Genomic DNA, 19,574 nt, shown 5'->3' on the forward strand with positions numbered 1-19,574 from the left:
CTTCATACAGCAACATAATTAATTATCGAATATAGTTAACTACGTTTATAACGAACACGCTTACAACGAACTGACGGATATAACGAACTGTTTGGGGATCCCGTCCATTTGCTGTTTGTATACTGTATATATAACGAACTACGGTTATAAAGAACTAAAATTAGGGATTCCTTTGAGCCATTGGGTACATGTAGCCATTGTACAGGTGGGCCAGTTGGTACTGATACCAATAGATCCTGGTGGTTAACTCATTTAGAGAAACAGTCAGACCTCTGGCAGTGTTAGTTTATCTTTCACCGATACTGGATAGTCTACGCACGAGAAGTAACATAGCATTAACGCCCCGTGTCTTTAGTTTAGATGAGGTGAAATTGGGCTTAATGTCTCTTTCACGATTATTGCACTTACATAGCGAGGTGCATGCACGCGTTTGTGTGTGTGTGTGTGTGTGTGTGTGTGTGTGTGTGTGTGTGTGTGTGTGTGTGTGTGTGTGTGTGTGAGTTTCAGACTCGACAAGTCTGGGCAAATGGCGGTTTTATCATGCTAGTCCACAGAGATACTATACCGCAGTTAAACACGAATGCCCATCTCAAACACAGTATACTGATTCTGATCCGACCAGTCCTTGTTTCATTCCAAATACCGAGCGCCAGGCATGGTAAAAAGTACCACATTTTGGCGTCTTTTGGTATGACGCGTACGCTGTTCGAATCAAGCAACCTTACCAGTAAATAGCTACAATGGACATGTTGGTATTCCTTCACAACTTGACGTCATAACAAGATATCGAAAAATAATCATAGTTAGATTAGAAGCTCCTTCCCAACGCGTGACACCTTCGTTACACTCTCGGTGACATCGCTACCATCTTGAAATTTGCCCTCTAAACCCTAAATGTCGTAACGTTTATACTTTTGTTTATGTCTTTGGGAATGCCAATACTGTAATTCTTGAAAAGGTTTACGACTGACCATATTTCCCAGATGAATTTAACTTTTGGTTTGTTTGATCAAGTTGGTTCGAGATTGCATGCGAACGGAAAATCACTCAAATACCCCCTTTCATTTTTACTATACCAATTACATGATAGTTGAAATAAAATACAAATTCAAACTGACAAACAAAGAAAATGATTTAGTCAGGGTAAGAGTATTCGGCCTCACGACAGTCATCACGTGTTTGTGAACATAACGGTCAGTCGGTTGCGAGTTTAACTTCAAGCATGGTTATGGCCACTTATCACTGTGGGGAGCTTTGACTGGTGCCAACGACACACACGACGGCGCAGTGGTGACTAAGCATAAGACCCATGCCACAGGCTAATTTCCATATCACGTGACCGGACTTTTCTCTTGTTTGTAAAACAAACGCACTTTTTCAGAAATCAGTATAGAATGGACTAATGCAACTATATATGCTACTACAACTACGAGAGTGAAGTACATGACAATATATATTTATACATCAAAGTGACGGTATCGCTAGCTCTCCGTATGGCTTCGATGACAGCACGTGGAGCCGTACAACCAATGTAAGCAAAGGATCACTACGCAAATGGAAATAGTGCTTTTCGTTTGATGATGTATTCTCTAGGGCCGGGATGGGTAACTCGGGTAGCCGGGTGGGGTAGGTACTGAGTAGGACCCGGGTACCCACAGGATTACACGGACCCGTGGTTAGTTATGTGATATACTGTTTAATGACAAAAGTTATCTAGAACTCTATGGTCACACTACAAGTCACTAATGCTCGCATTTCTTTCTGATTGTGCACCCATTCCTTCTGATTTTTTCATATGGTTGAATAAAGATATAACTTAATTCAACTTCAGTGTATGAATGACCAGATTGTTAAATACATGTATCTAAATATGTTTTGCCAGGGCTTTTCTAAAAATGTTCCCAGTCGGACATTCTGAGACATGTACATCTCCTGAGACCTACAGCGGGTACCCGGGTAGGGTAGGGTAACAGGGGGGTGGGTACCTGGGTAGTAAATTTGGACTCGTCCCAGCCCTAGTATTCTCAGTGAAAGTTAACCATTCTAAGACATGTTTATTTAGATGTGTAGACTTGTAAAAAATGAAACAGATGAAAACACATGCGATATCTTGAATGGAGTCTGTAAGATTTGACGAATCGTCACATGGCGTTGGCCTGTGGCAGAGGTACTATGCTGGCTGTCGGTCGCAAGGAACTCTGGGTAGGAGAGAGGCAGCGACAGTTTTGAGAGCTCCGCGAACGGGCTATCGCTGTGAGGAGCTTGGCATGGCGGTCACCCTGTTGAACAATTCAAGGACATGCTGTACACTCACGTGAACCACCCGATCCACAGTCTGGTAGCACCTCATCACAAATACCGAGCGTCTGTGTACTGTATTGTCCTCCTAAAACCTACGCCATCTCGTACCATGGTGTTGTTAAACTGTTTAATGAAGATCGATTTAAATGATTAGTAAAGGACTGCCCAGCGTTGATAAAGCGCAGGTTGAAGCCCAATCTCATTAAAATCAGACCTTAGTTCTCGCTACCGCTAAACAAAGATCTGAGGACATCCCATTAGGGGTCACGTCAGAACGACCTTTCATCCGACCAATCAGTGCGTCGCTTACCAGATTATGAAAGTGACAGTCGAAATGTGATTTCTAATCATGCAATCTCTAAAACTTTAACACGGGGTAGTCCGAACGATAGTTACGGGTTTAATGACTGAATCCTTACAATCAGGACCATACATTGGCCATTCCAGAATGCTTTTTTGTTCAGGTTTCACATCTGTAATCGAGAATTAGTCAAAACATGTTTCGAAGCGTAGTCGCCAATTTGAAATTTGTGCTGTAAGCTGCCTTCTGATTGGTCATTCCTTCATCGGTCAAAGTTCGCGCAAGGTCGGTCTGACGTGACCCGTAATGGGATGTCCGCAGATCTTTGTTTAGCGGTAACGAGAACTAAGATCTGATTTTAATTAGATTGGTTGAAGCCCTACACAATAACCACTGTCGGGCACCAGGCACCACTGGTCGTCAAGTTTTGTGCTGTCAACAAGGTAGCAAATGAACTCCTAATGTAGTCACCTAACGACTGGAGAACGTTTTGTACGGACAAGCGAGAACTGAAGCCTTTGTTATCAGCTCTCAATCCTTTAGTTGAGGGAACGTGCTGGAATATTTCTTTGAAATAGACGTTTGTGTTACAGGCGTGTCTAACAATGGGATACTCACATAAGTATGAATGAAATGGAATGTGAAGTATACTTCAGTTTTGCTAAAAGCTTCTTCGTGAATTGAGTATAGCAATCTCAATAAATGTCGGACGTGGAGTCTTGGTACTTAGGGAGGGTGTAAGTGTGACATATTGACCACGTGACCATACATAGTTGTATGTGTGGAAACATTGTTGTTTACCTCGTCACATTCAGACAGAAAACAGTTTCGATTCGTTTCTTCATACTGAACCGACATCGTTTGCTTTAAACGAACATTTTATTTTGTTGAGGTGAAGTGTAATTATTGCGACGTCAATGTACGTGTGTGTGTTTGGCTGATTGTACGAGTTTGGACTACATTTGCTTTTTCAACATAAATTTACGTTTCAAACGTGGCAAGTGTTATGTGGTTACAAATTTGCCCCAGTCTTCATAAAATCCATTTATTTTTACACAAAATTACCCAGCCACAGGTTACTTTTCACAAACAGTTGCAGATATGAATGTTGGTTAAATAGACATAATCAAATTTAACAACAGTACTTTCAGTTTTCAATTACATGAAAAACAAACTCGGTTTACTTTCTTTTGCCCCTCTGTTTTGGTACAGGCCAATTTGTCAAAACCAAAAGCCAATGTCACCTGAGTGAGAGTGAGTTGGGTTTTACGCCGCTTTTAACAGTATTCAAGTTATATCGCGGCGTGTCAGCTTAAATTAGGAGGAAAGCCCGAAGTGATGCAGGTCTCAGACGTTTACCACTTCGGTGAAACCCACGAGCACGGGTATGGTGCTGACAAACATAGATACATAATCGGGGCGAACTGGGATTCGAACCCACAATCATAGGTTTCCCAAGGGACGCAACTCTTCACAGCGAATCGCGGCGCCTTAGACGACTGGGCCCCGTTATTTACAGATCGCCGTCATATAGCTGGAATATTGCTGAGTGCGGCGCAAATCAACAAACCAAAGCAATCCTTCTCAGATAACATCCGTGTGAAATTTGGGCCGGGGATATGACATTTAGGCAAGAATGATCTGATATTGTTCAATATTGGTTAAACAGAGCATTCCCTTCCGACGATTTACCCACCTAAGCTGGGAATGAAGGAGAATAGTGAAACCGCCTCTTTCATATCAAGATCTAGCAGAGATTTCCGTGTTTGTTGAGTTACCATGTAGGACGTGAAGACATTATCATCTAAGACCTAAATTACCTAATTACCACGGAAGACGTAACTAGGTACCTCTGTAGTGAGTGAGTATGGTTTTACTCCGCTTTAAGCAGTATTCCAGCAATATCACGGCGGGGGACACCAGAAATAGGCTTCACTCATTGTACCAATGTCGTGAATCGAACCCGGGTCTTCGGCGTGACGAGCGAACACTTAACCACTAGGCTACCGGACCGCCCGGTTATGGAAAGGATTTTGACCCATTATCTCAGTCCATTGTAACATTCCGACCAAACTGACGGGCAAAATAAAGTACACAAAATAAAACAAACAAGAATGGTTATTCGTTGATGATGTATTGAATACAGGTATCACAGTTGTATTTTGGACTTAGGTTTGTAGTGTTTCTACGACAGGTTTCACCCGAGTAACATTTGATAACGTTTGCAATTCTTTGGTCAATTCCAATTCTCATGTGTATACTATCTCATGCCTGGCAGTTTAGGACCGCCTCCGTGGTCTAGTGGTAGAGCGTCCGCCCGGGGTTCGATCCCCGGGCGCGTCATACCAAAAGACGTTAAAAGATGGTACTTGTTGTTACCCTGTCTGGCTCTCGGCATTAAGGGGCTAAAACAAGGACTGGTCGGATCGGAGTGTCAGTATACTGTGTCTGAGTGGGGTATTCATGTTAAAACTGCGGCATGGTGTCTTAGTGGGCTAGCACTATAAATCGGCATCAATCCGGACCAGTACAAGCAGTCACACACACACACACACGTGCATGCACGTCTCTATATAAGTTCAATAATCTTGGACGCGACGTTAAACCCCATTTCACCTCACCTCACCTGGCAGTTTATATTACACGCATATGTTTATGAATCACTATAAAAAATTGTTGACATCAGGTGTTCTCAAATTGGTGAGCGTTTTCTGCCCCACCAGTGCACCCGTCACAAACACACGCAAAGACAAGTCAGTTGCTCACCTGAAATAAACACGTGAACATAATATGATTGTACAAGCCAAAATGGGGAATTGCAACAGACGTCATAATAATCTACGATGCGTCAAATTTGAAAATTTCACCCACATGTCTACCGTAACAGGTACTGAATACTTTTACTGAATACGATTTTAACCCATGCCTTTAATGTTATAATCTTGCTAAAAAAAACCTTTGAAAATCTTCGAAGAAAGAGCATGCTCGATTTTCACAAAGGCTTAACTTGGTGGAAAATGGACTATTGTTCGACATGAAGGGTCAAAGTGACACCCTTCAAACTTCTGTTGAAAACTAACAGAGCAACATCTGCGAGGCCAGGAACTTTCATTTACCCTCGCTACCCTCCATGCATTCGTGACCAACTCGTGTTATTCCGGGACAAGCCGAATATTCCGGCCATTTTTGCGACTGAGTTCCGTCTAAGCGCAAACGAGGATAGCTAAAAGAATTGTCAACTCGTTGCGTAATGATTCACGTATATTTCCTCCATATGGCATATATATTCCAGATGTGACTTACATTATTATACAGTGTGGTTGAACACAGTTAAATGTATCTTGGATATATTTTTAGATGCAAGACATGTGGAAAATCAAACATTATTCCTAAGGGATTCTTTGACCGAAGTACTTGAAGTCATACGCGCATTCTGATTGATTTGTCGTACTTTCGCATATAACATTCCATTCGTGTCTGAATCGTGGTAGGGGCGGTCGGGTAGCCTAGTGGTTAAAGCGTTCGCTCGTCACGCCGAAGACCCGGGTTCGATTCCCGACATGGGTACAATGTGTGAAGCCCGTTTCTGGTGTCCCCCGCCGTGATATTGCTGGAATATTGCTAAAAGCGGCGTAAAACCATACTCACTCACTCACTCACTCACTCACTCACTGAATCGTGTTATTCCGGGACAAGCCGAATAGCGACTCGTGCCCCTCTCATGGCCATTTTTGTGACCGGGTTCCGTCTTAGCGCAAATGGGCATACCTAAAACAATTGTCAACTCGTGGCGTAATGGTTCACATATTATTTCCCCATGTATTATATATATTTCAGAAGCAATTGAAAGCACATCCGGACATGCGGAATTATACAGTATGACTGAACACATTTAACTGTGTCTTTGGTATATTTTTAGATGCAAGACATATGTAAAATCAAAAAATATTTCTGTGGGATTCTTTGACGAAGAACTCGAAATCATACGCGCATTCTGATTGGTTTGTCGTGTTTTCGCACATAACATTCATCGATAGGGGGACGAGTCTTCTTGCAGGTTACGGAAAAGGGCGAGTGGTGACGAATGATAATATTCATCGACTGGTGAACGAGTCTCCTTGCAGGTTACGGAAAGTGGGCGAGTGGTGACGAATGCCTACGATAAAGTATCGAGGGTTTGTCTGTCAAAAGCGTCTCTTTAAGTCTCTCACAATGTTGTAGATATTTGTCTGACCAGCAACTGAAAACAGACTCGAGCAGAGGCTCCGTCATGTACCTGACTTTAATCTAATGATTGTGATTTTGTATGAACTATTTTGCCAATACTTAATATCGAATGCTATGTTGAATATGGCGAATTACGGTGCAAATGCATTAAGACACGTGTCAGTTCACTTGATTAGGTTGAACAAGCCAATTATCATTAATAATCAATCAACATATATCGACTACTGCAAACCACCATAGCATTACACATATGAGTGTTACTTATAGAGGTATTGCACTGAACAAATACACTCTACTTGCAACTGATGAGCGAGTATGTCTTCGCTGGAATAAAAACCGTTATCGACTCGCATCTGGACAAAGGAGTCTATTCTTGTTGGTAAGCAATAATGATAAATGAAGGTGTGGGACCGCTTTTGTTTTCTTAAAAAATGCATACTTATATATGCAAGACTTGTTTATAGATCAATATTAGATATTACCCACTCAACGATTACCATAAACTTGTTAAGATACTAGAGAGGAGGGGCGGTCGGGTAGCCTAGTGGTTAAAGCGTTCGCTTGTCACGCCGAAGACCCGGGTTCGATTCCCGACATTGGTTCAATGTGTGAAGCCCGTTTCTGGCGTCCCCCGTCGTGATATTGCAGGAATATTGCTGAAAGCAGCGTAAAACCATACTCACTCACTCACTACAGAGGTACCTAGTTACGTCTTCTGTGGTAATTGGGTAATTTAGGTCCTAGATGGTAGTTGCTTCACGTCCTACTTGGTAACTCCTTCAGGTCCAACGTGGTAACGCCTTTACGTCCTACATGGTAACACTTTCAGGTCCTAAGTGGTGACGCCTTCGTGTCCTACATGGTAACACTTTCAGATCCTACGTGGCAACATCTTCACGTCATCCGTGGTCAAACCTTTACGCCATCGGTGTTAACTCCTTTACATTCCGCGTGGCAACGTCTTCACGTCTTACGTGGCAACGACTTTACACCCTACGTTGCAACGCCTTCACGTCCTCTGTGGCAACGACTTCACGTCCTACGCGGCAAGGCCTTTACTTCCTACGTGGCAACGCCCTCGCGTCAGGTCTGACGTGGTAATGTCTTCAGATCCTACGTGGTACCATTCCACGTCCTCCTTGGTAACGCCTTTACGACTTCAGATCCTACGTGGTAACGCCTTCAGATCCTACGAGGTAACGCCCTTAGATCCAAAGTGGTGGCACCCGCAAATCCTGCACAGTAACGCCTTCAGGAAATGCCTTCACGTCCTCCGTGGTAACATTTCAGATCCTACGTGGTAACGTCTTTAGATAATAGGTATTAACGCCTTCAGGTCCTAAGTGATAATGTTTTCACGCCCTGCGCGGTATTAAAGCCTTCATTCCGAATCAGGTCTAATGCAGCACCTCAATTAGAACATGTCAATACGACTATCATTCAACACAATGCCCATACGACTATCATTCAACACAGTATCCAAACGACTATCATGCAACTGAGTGTCCTTTGAACTATCATTCAACACAATACCCACACGACTATCAGTCAACACGATGTCCATGCGACTATCATTCAACACAAGTTCCATACGACTGCCATTCAACACAATATCCAGACGACTATCATTCAACACAATATTCATACGACTATCATTCAACACAATATCCAAATATCCATACGACTATCAATCAACACAATTTCCATACGACTATCATTCAACACAATATCCACCCGACTATCATTCAACAAAATATCCATACGACTATCATTCACCATAATGTCCATACGACTATCATTCAACACAATGTCAATACGATTGTAAATCACAGTTGCCAGGTGACAATCATTACACCTGACCTAACAATCTGTAATAATGCCGTTTATAATCAATCAGTGTCATACATGATTAAAAATGTAGGAACAAGGCCTGCCCTGAAATACCCGCGGACGCAAGACTAACTTGTTACCGTGAAAGAATATGGATTAGTTTTCTTGCTACAGTTCTATCATCACTCCAATAGAAAACGGTATCATGTCAGTGGCAGAATTGAGTGATTGAATGAGACAGTTGTCAAACACCCTGTTTGTTTTGTGTACTTTATTTATTCTATTTAATCCAGCCAAAGAACAACTTCATTGGAACTACAGTGTCCGCTGGTGGCGTCTCTGACCTTTTACTTTAGTGCACGTGCTGTCAGAATATCCCTGGGATGACACTCCCACAATGGCCGTGATATGTAAATGTTAAGCCGAGCAGAACATATATACACTCAGGGGGAATAATTAGTTCGCCACGCTGTTCCGGAGATGGCCATTATGACTGGTGTCACTGTCAGGTAAACAACCCTGATTGCTGAACGATTTTAGAAAAAAAAGAATTGCCCAAAAAAATGTTGCTAGGTGTGTTCTTTTTCAAAAAGATATTGATGCATACATTATGAATCTAGTAAATATCTGGTTTTGCATCTGTAGGCGAAAAGTGTCCATATACACACACAAACACGTGCATGCACGTCGCTATATAAGTGCTACAATTTTGCAAGCCACGTTAAACCCCATTTCACCTCACCTGATACGAATCTTACACTACAAATACTTGTTACAGTTCATACGAATGCTACAGCTGATACGAACTGAACGTTACGCTATATATACATACATATATTACAGCTGATAGGAATGTTACGCTATATATATATATATATATATGTGTGTGTGTGTGTGTGTGTGTGTGTGTGTGTGTGTGTGTGTGTGTTACAGTTGATACGAATGTTACAATACATATACCAAGTTACAGTAGCTACGAATGTTACAGTATATATTCATATATTTTAAACATCTATGTTACAGTGGATACTATGTTACTATGTGAATATGTGTATAACATGAATATGTATGATACATTGAATGCGGATGTTCTGTATCAAATACTATCTTCCAGTAGATACGTGTATTGCCTTGCATGCTGTGTTACAGTAACTGCAAATATTTTAATTTGCATACGTGCGTAACAGTGCGTACATATGTTACAGTGAATACATATGTTACAGTGAATGCGTGTATGTGTGTTACAGTGGATACTGACGTGAGCATATGTAGTATAAACATACAACACCCCTCTTAAATCGTATTTGAACACTTGTAAATTTAATGCTTATAACATCTGGCCCTAAAATAATTCTCTTTTTCAGGTTTGAAAAGTCGATACATGGTCTCAAGTGTTTTGCTGTTAGTGTACTACAATGGCCACAGACAAAGGCATGGTAGAAATCGAGTTTGTGACACTGAATTGCTTTCATTCGACAACCTTGTGTGACAAAATCCGTGATACAATAGCCGACACAAGAAGGTGGCGATTGTCGATTGCGGAAACTAGAAACAAAAGGCTTTCTTTTCTCGGCCTAATGTTTTATTATGATTGTATTATCAAGCGGAACCATGGATACTATGCTTTACTAATGGCATTTACAGAAAGAGGATTTCTGGGTTAATGCCGAGATGGAAAAGCGGTGCCCCCTACATAACTAAACTCTTTAAATCTAGTCTATTAAACTTTAAACGTATCTTAATCGGCGTAGTAAGTGACATAGTGTTTGACTGAAGGAGAAAGAGAGCAAGGGAATAAACGAGTGGAAACTTCAAAAGCTGTTTTTCTGTGTCCTGATTTGCCCCAAGGATGCATTGAATACCGACGTCTGTATGTTTCGATTCCCACATTTGCTATTATCACATTATTTCATTGATCATATTGTCCCAACAATTGATTACAGTCACACACACTGTTTACACGGGTGATCATGGGGTTTATGAACCAGAACTGATTAACCATTTATTGTTGGAAATGCAGAATTTGCAGCAAGAATACTATCATTGTTGTAACCAAATGAAAAAGCAATTGAAGTTATCGATTTGCATCACACAATTCTATGTGGAATAATTACTAAACTGAAGTGAGGTTGGGAATAAAGATAAATACAGATTATTTAAAAAAGACAAATGATCAGTGACCTGTATGAAAATAACAACTTCTTTGTCCTATGAATTGAATCCCGTGCTTTTATCAAGTGAACAATTGCCTTACCTTCGCATGTGTTTGTGACAGGTGCCACCACTGGGCAGGTTACGCTCACCTTTCACGAACACCTGGTGTCATCACCATTTGATAGTGATTCATCAACACCTGGTGTCATCACTATTTGATAGTGATTCATCAACACCTGGTGTCATCACCATTTGATAGTGATTCATCAACACCTGGTGTCATCACCATTTGATAGTGATTCATCAACACCTGGTGTCATCACCATTTGATAGTGATTCATCAACACCTGGTGTCATCACTATTTGATAGTGATTCATCAACACCTGGTGTCATCACCATTTGATAGTGATTCATCAACACCTGGTGTCATCACTATTTAATAGTGATTCATCAACACATGCTTATGATAAAGTCGGAATCGGACAAGCAAATCTACTTTCAGCTGAGATTTCTTATGAATATGGGAAAAGGTTTGTCGCTTTTATTGACTAAGCATCTGGACACGAAACGTTTTGTGACGTGAAAGGTTACACTTTGTGTATCGCTTTTGTTACATAACTCCTGATATGTGTGTTAAATAACGTGGCGACATTGGGTTTTCGATATTGAGGTGAGGTGAGGTGAAATTGGGTTTAACGTCGCGTCCAAGATTATTGCACTTATATAGCGACGTGCATGTACGTGTGTGTGTTTGTGTGGCTGCTTGTACTAGTCTCGACTGATGCCGATTTATAGTGCTTGCTCCTTGAGATACCACGGCGCAGTTTAACATGAATACCCCACTCAGACACAGTATACTGACTCCGAGCCGACCAGTCCTTGTTTTAGCCCCTTAATGCTGAGCTCCAGACAGGGTAACAACAAGTACCATCTTTTAACGTCTTTTGGTATGACGCGGCCGGGGATCGAACCCCGAACCTTCCGCTCTCCGGGCGGACGCTCTACCACAAGACCACGGAGGCGGCCTATTCGATATTGAATAAAATTTATGACGAAAGTTTTGGAATGATAATATATCATTTTTGCTTTCTTCGCACGAAACTGCATTTAGATTAATGCTCATTCATTAAAAGATATTTCAAATAATTGTCAAAGTTTGTTTCTTCTTCAATTGCCCTATGTGCAAACTGTTGTAGCTTGTTGCGAACATGTTAAAGGCCAAAAAGTAATTTGTTTCTATTTCCGACATTACTTAAATATACCGCTGATTCCATTTTTGATTTTTTAAAAACAATTATTTCCAAAATTTCATAATCAATTGTTTCAAACAGTTGTAATATAAACTGGTTATTCTCTTGCATTGACAACATATTTTTTCGGAACACCTGGTGTCATCAATGATTTTAGTGATCCATTGATATAATGTTTCCCGCTCATTCGCCTTTTACACCCAATGTAATCCGTTTCGGAGGACAGTCGAGATTGGATATTCTCTAGAGTTGACAGTTTAGTTAGTCATCAAATATTTTAAGGAGTACCATTGCTTTCATCTTGGGTGTTTTACAAATATGTTATCCAGAGGCTGAGCAAACATTTTCTGTGTAAATATTTTCCGGTCAGGGATATTGTTTCCTTGACAGATATGAGCTCTACAATGCCATCTAGGTTTAAAGAAGGTTTAGGATCACGATTTTTTTTATCTTCAGTTGGTATTATTAGTCAAGCAATGAGAAACAATACCATTAAAAGGAAACATGTAGAAAACATACATCGTTAACAGTCGATGTTGCTGAGAACCATTATCAAGGAAACATGTACACAGCATCTATCGTTGAATAGTTTGTTGTGGAGAACCATTAACAAGAAAACAAAAGGACAGCATTTATCGTTTAATAGTTTGTTGCAGATAACCATCAGCAAATAAACATGCAGACAGCATCTACCGTTGATAGTTGATGTTGCAGAACACCATCATCTATCGTTGAATAGTTTGTTGATGAGAACCATTAGCAAACAAAACATGTACACTGCATCTATCGATGAATAGTTTGTTGCTGAGAACAATTAACAAGGAAACATGTAGACGCCATCTACAGTTGAATAGTTTGTTTCTTAGAACCATTAGCAAAGAAACACGTACACTACAACTACCGTTTGAATAGTTTATGCTGCAGAGAACCATTAGCAAGGAAACATGTAGACTGCATATACCGTTGAATAGTTTGTTGCTGAGAACAATTAACGAGGAAACATGTAGACTGCATCTATCGTTGAATAGTTTGTTGATTAGAACCATTAACAAGGAAACAAGTAGACTGCATCAATCGTTGATAGTTGATGTTGCTGAGAACCATTAGCAAAGAAACATGTTGACAGCATCTACCGTTGAATAGTTTGTTGCTTAGAACCATTATCAAGAAAACACGTACACTGCATCTATCGTTGAATAGGTTGTTGCTTAGAACAATTAACAAGGAAACATGTAGACTGCATCTACCGTTGACTAGTTTGTTGCTGAGAACCATTAGCAAGGAAACACGTACACTGCAACTACCATTGAATAGTTTATTCGGCAAAGAACCATTAGCAAGAAAACATGTAGACAGCATCAATCGTTGATAGTTGATGTTGCAGAGAACCATTAACAAGTAAACAAGTAAACTGCATCATTCGTTGATAGTTGATATTGCTGAGAACCATTAGCAAAGAAACATGTTGACAGCATCTACCGTTGAATAGTTTGTTGCTTAGAACCATTAGCAAGGAAACACGTACACTGCATCTATCGTTGAATAGGTTGTTGCTTAGAACAATTAACAAGGAAACATATAGACTGCATCTACCGTTGAATAGTTTGTTGCTGAGATCCATTAGCAAGGAAACACGTACACTGCAACTACCGTTGAATAGTTGATGTTGCAGAGAACCATTAACAAGGAAACAAGTAGACTGCATCAATCGTTGATAGTCAGTTGCTGAGAACCATTAGCAAAGAAACATGTTGACAGCATCTACCGTTGAATAGTTTGTTGCTTAGAACCATTAGCAAGAAAACACGTACACTGCATCTACCGTTGAATAGTTTGTTGCTGAGAACCATTAGCAAGGAAACACGTACACTGCAACTACCGTTGAATAGTTTATGCTGCAGAGAACCATTAGCAATGAAACATGCAGACAGCATCAATCGTTGATAGTTGATGTTGCAGAGAACCATTAACAAGGAAACAAGTAGACTGCATCAATCGTTGATAGTCAGTTGCTGAGAACCATTAGCAAAGAAACATGTTGACAGCATCTACCGTTGAATAGTTTGTTGCTTAGAACCATTAGCAAGAAAACACGTACACTGCATCTATTGTTGAATAGGTTGTTGCTGAGAACAATTAACAAGGAAACATGTAGACTGCATCTACCGTTGAATAGTTTGTTGCTGAGAACCATTAGCAAGGAAACACGTACACTGCAACTACCGTTGAATAGTTTATGCTGCAGAGAACCATTAGCAATGAAACATGCAGACAGCATCTACCGTTGAATAGCTGATGTCGCTGAGAATGCACCTGCTGTTGCTAATGCATTTGACGACTTATCAGTAAGACCTATGCCCTCGGTTGCTGGCATACCGATGATATCGGTAATGCATTTCGTCGCTTAATCCAACATTAATGCCACGAGATCGGCAATCAACATAAGGTCATCGACACTGTTAAGCTTATTGGAGTGAGGAGATTGTTCAGGAGGTACTGTACTGTAAGGAATACGGCTGCAGAAAAGAAAGAGAGTTACCTCACATTCTAGCTGGATTTAACACTGAAGTTAGCTGGAAACAATTCATCCATTTACTCCCCGATTATCTGCAAAACACTATTGATGGTTTTAATATTAAGAGATGGTTTTGGTATTGAGCCATCGTATATAGAATCAGAACACCAAACTCAGTTTGGAACACTGTTCGCCGATAGAGTAATGTGGTAACAAGAAAGTTGCGTTTGTTAATAGATGCTTCAATGAATGTGGTCATAAAACAATGGTTTAAACATTTTAACAAGCAGAACAAGCTTGCAATAATACCGTTCCAGCAACAAAACAACTGCACATTACAAATTTGTAAGCAATCACTTACAGACATTTTAAACATGTCAAATTTGCCACCATTACTGTCACTGCAGCTCAGCCTAAGACGTCAATGAATGATTTGCCCATAGTTTAAATATAATTAATAGTGCTTTCATTTTTCGCCTTGTCAAGGTTGAACTTCCCTTTGTGTAGTGATAGATGTATACTCGCTCGACAATGTATTGCGACTTTAATTGTATCCTGAAGAAAAGATCTTACATAATCTGTCGTTCGATAATTGTTTTTTTTTGTAAATTGGTACTGTCCCGTAAAGACTTGTGTCAAAGGTTGTTAGCGGTTTTAGATTACACAAAGAATCAGGTAGCTTGGAGATTGTTAAACATTGTAATGAAGGTTGTCAATAAAACGCAATTTATCATTTCTTTTAAAATATTGACGTTGTTCCATGGACTCCACGCGTATTGTTAGCAACACATCTAAATGTTGTGGGATGACAGATAGTTGTTTTGTATAATTATCTCAAATATGACTGCAGTAATTCAATACTGGCAAGATAATGATTTATACATATTCTACAATATTCCCTGATAGACGATTTTTCAACTTAAAGGCAGTTGATCACAGGGCCAACATTTTATTCAGTATCATACAATCGCTTTGAAGTGTCATTCCTAAATGGCTTATGGTCCTTGATAACTGTACTTCACATGAATAAGTTAGGTTTAACACTCTATTTGAGAGTGAAGTTGATGAGTTCCTTAATTTGCGAGACTACAATAACCCTGACAAGGTAGACATAATATATCGATAAAAACTTATTTTACAACTGTGAAGGTAACGTTTCTGTCAATATCCTTATACCGTTGTCAAGCAGTGACAGTTGATATCCATAAATTGTGTCTACTAAGTAATGCTATCAAACAATAAAATTTCCCTACCTAATATTTGCCTATGGTGAGATTGTGTCCAGGGCCCCGTTCCTCAAACCGATTTAAGCGCTACGATGATCGTAAGACTATGCTAAAGTATGGGACATTGATCACCTTAGTGCTAAGATCGCTTTGAGGAACGGGGCCAAGATAAATCCAGATCAGTATGTAGGCAATGTGAGTCTTAAGGTGTACCATCATGTCTCCTCAACAAGATGTACCAACATGTCTCCTCAACAAGATGTACCAACATGTCTCCTCAACAAGATGTACCAACATGTCTCCTCAATAAGATGCACCAACAGGTCTCCTCAACAAGATGAACCAACATATCTCCTCAATAAGATGTCTCCTCAACAAGATGTCAATATGTCTCCTCAACAAGATGTACCAGCATGTCTCCTCAACAAGATGTCAATATGTCTCATCAACAAGATGAACCAACATGTCTCCTCAACAAGATCAACCAACATATCTCCTCAACAAGATGTACCAGCATGTCTCCTCAACAAGATGTCAACATGTCTCCTCAACAAGAAGTACCAACATGTCTCCTCAACAAGATCAACCAACATGTTTCCTCAATAAGATGTACCAGCATGTCTCCTCAATAAGATGAACCAACATGTCTCCTCAACAAGATCAACCAACATGTCTCCTCAACAAGATGTACCAGCATGTCTCCTCAACAAGATCAACCAACATGTTTCCTCAATAAGATGTACCAGCATGTCTCCTCAATAAGATGAACCAACATGTCTCCTCAACAAGATCAACCAACATGTCTCCTCAACAAGAAGTACCAGCATGTCTCCTCAACAAGATCAACCAACATGTTTCCTCAATAAGATGTACCAGCATGTCTCCTCAATAAGATGAACCAACATGTCTCCCAAACAAGATGCACCAACATATCTCCTCAATAACATGAACCAACATGTCTCCTCAACAAGATCAACTAACATATCTCCTCAACAAGATGTACCAGCATGTCTCCTCAATAAGATGAACCAGCATGTCTCCTCAATAAGATGAACCAACATGTCTCCTCAACAAGATCAACCAACATGTCTCCTCAACAAGATGTACCAGCATGTCTCCTCAATAAGATGAACCAACATGTCTCCCAAACAAGATGCACCAACATATCTCCTCAATAAGATGAACCAACATGTCTCCTCAACAAGATGAACCAACATGTCTCCTCAATAAGATGTACCAGCATGTCTCCTCAATAAGATGAACCAACATATCTCCCAAACAAGATGCACCAACATATCTCCTCAAGAAGATGAACCAACATGTCTCCTCAACAAGATGTCAATATGTCTCCTCAACAAGATGTCAATATGTCTCCTCAACAAGAAGTACCAATATGTCTCCTCAATAAGATGAACCAACATGTCTCCTCAACAAGATGCACCAACAAGTCTCCTCAACAAGATGCACCAACATGTCTCCTCAACAAGATCAACCAACATGTCTCCTCAATAAGATGTACCAGCATGTCTCCTCAATAAGATGAACAAACATGTCTCCTCAACAAGATGCACCAATATGTCTCCTCAACAAGATGTACCAACATGTCTCCTCAATAAGATCAACCAACATTTCTCCTCAACAAGATGTACCAACATGTCTCCTCAATAAGATGAACCAACATGTCTCCCCAACAAGGTGTACCATCATGTCTCCTCAACAAGATGTCAATATGTCTCCTCAACAAGATGTCAATATGTCTCCTCAACAAGAAGTACCAACATGTCTCCTCAATAAGATGAACCAACATGTCTCCTCAACAAGATATACCCACATGTCTCCTCAACAAGAAGTACCAACATGTCTCCTCAATAAGATGAACCAACATGTCCCCTCAACAAGATGTACCAGCATGTCTCCTCAACAAGCAGTACCAACATGTCTCCTCAACAAGATGCACCAACATGTCTCCTCAACAAGATCAACCAACATGTCTCCTCAATAAGATGTACCAGCATGTCTCCTCAACAAGATGCACCAACATGTCTCCTCAACAAGATGTCAATATGTCTCCTCAACAAGAAGTACCAACATGTCTCCTCAATAAGATGAACCAACATGTCTCCTCAACAAGATGTACCAACATGTCTCCTCAACAAGATGTACCAACATGTCTCCTCAACAAGATGTACCAACATGTCTCCTCAACAAGATGCACCAACATGTCTCCTCAACAAGATGTACCAACATGTCTCCTCAACAAGACGTACCTCTTCATCCATTGGTCGATTTTAATACATCCCATCGTGAAGTATTACAGAGCATATCATCTTCCCGAGGCAAGGGCGTAAAATGACCATAAGTCCAGTGTTCATCCTTGCCGAACTAGGCTGGAATTTCCAGGCTCAATCGTAGTGCCACCAGTGGCTATTACTACTGATGTGCCTTCTGTGTCCCATTCTATTGACCAATCAGATTTCATCTCTGACATCACTTGCTTCGAACAAAATGGCAGCGCCCAGTCAAGCGATAATCAAGATTTGCAAAGTACCTGTCGACGCAAGGGTGCCAAAATCTGCGATTGAAATCCATATTGCTGACGACCAGATGTTTAGTTCGTTACGCTATTTCTATGGATAGACTTGTTAGTCCAACCCAAATGTCACTCCGTATTTCCAGCCTAGTTCGGCAAGGGTGGAAACAGTCAGTTAACTCCCTTGCCTCGGGAGGATTAGAGCATGTACGTATAATTCAACTTTCATCGAAAGGCACATTTTGCTTACATCAAAGCTCTCCAGTCAAGGTTTCACCATCAACGGCCTGGTCATTCCAGAAATTTGACGGTAGTCATTCAGAGGAATTTAATAAACATGGAACGTTGCTTGACAACATGATGCGTGATGCTATCCCATCCATTTCACCATTCACCTCGTACATCTCACCTCACCCATCCATCTCACCATCCACTTCGTAATTTACCCTCACCCCGTGCATCTCACCATTCACCTCGTAAATCTCACCTCACCCATCCATCTCACCATCCACTTCGTAAGTTACCCTCACCCCGTGCATCTCACCATTCACCTCGTACATCTCACCTCACCCCATCCATCTCACCATCCACTTCGTAATTTACCCTCACCCCATGCATCTCACCATTCACCTCGTACATCTCACCTCACCCCATCCATCTCACCATCCACTTCGTAATTTACCCTCACCCCATGCATCTCACCATTCACCTCGTACATCTCACCTCACCCATCCATCTCACCATCCACTTCGTTATTTACCCACACCCCGTGCATCTCACCATCAACCCTAAATAAGTTCACCCGCCAATCGCCAACTCTACCAGTATGTCTCGCTTGTCCACTCCTCAACCTTACCCTCCAACCAACCATCACCCAGAATAGGTACAGTAAACTACGGTTATAACGAACACGCTTATAACGAACTGACGGATATAACGAACTTTTTTGGGGGTCCCAACTATTTTCTGTAGTTATGTTGTATACAGTAAACTACGGTTATAACGAACACGCTTATAACGAACTGACGGATATAACGAACTTATTTTTTGGTCCCGACTATTTGCTGTAGTTATGTTGTATATATGCTTATAACGAACTACGGTTATAACGAACTAAAATTAGTAGTCCCTTTGAGTTCGTTATAACCGTAGTTTACTGTATATGCTTATAACGAACTACGGTTATAACGAACTAAAATTAGTAGTCCCTTTGAGTTCGTTATAACCGTAGTTTACGGT

This window comes from Haliotis cracherodii, unplaced genomic scaffold (genome assembly GCF_022045235.1).
Source record: "Haliotis cracherodii isolate W230 unplaced genomic scaffold, xgHalCrac1.p SCAF_10, whole genome shotgun sequence".
Lineage (NCBI taxonomy): Eukaryota > Metazoa > Mollusca > Gastropoda > Lepetellida > Haliotidae > Haliotis > Haliotis cracherodii.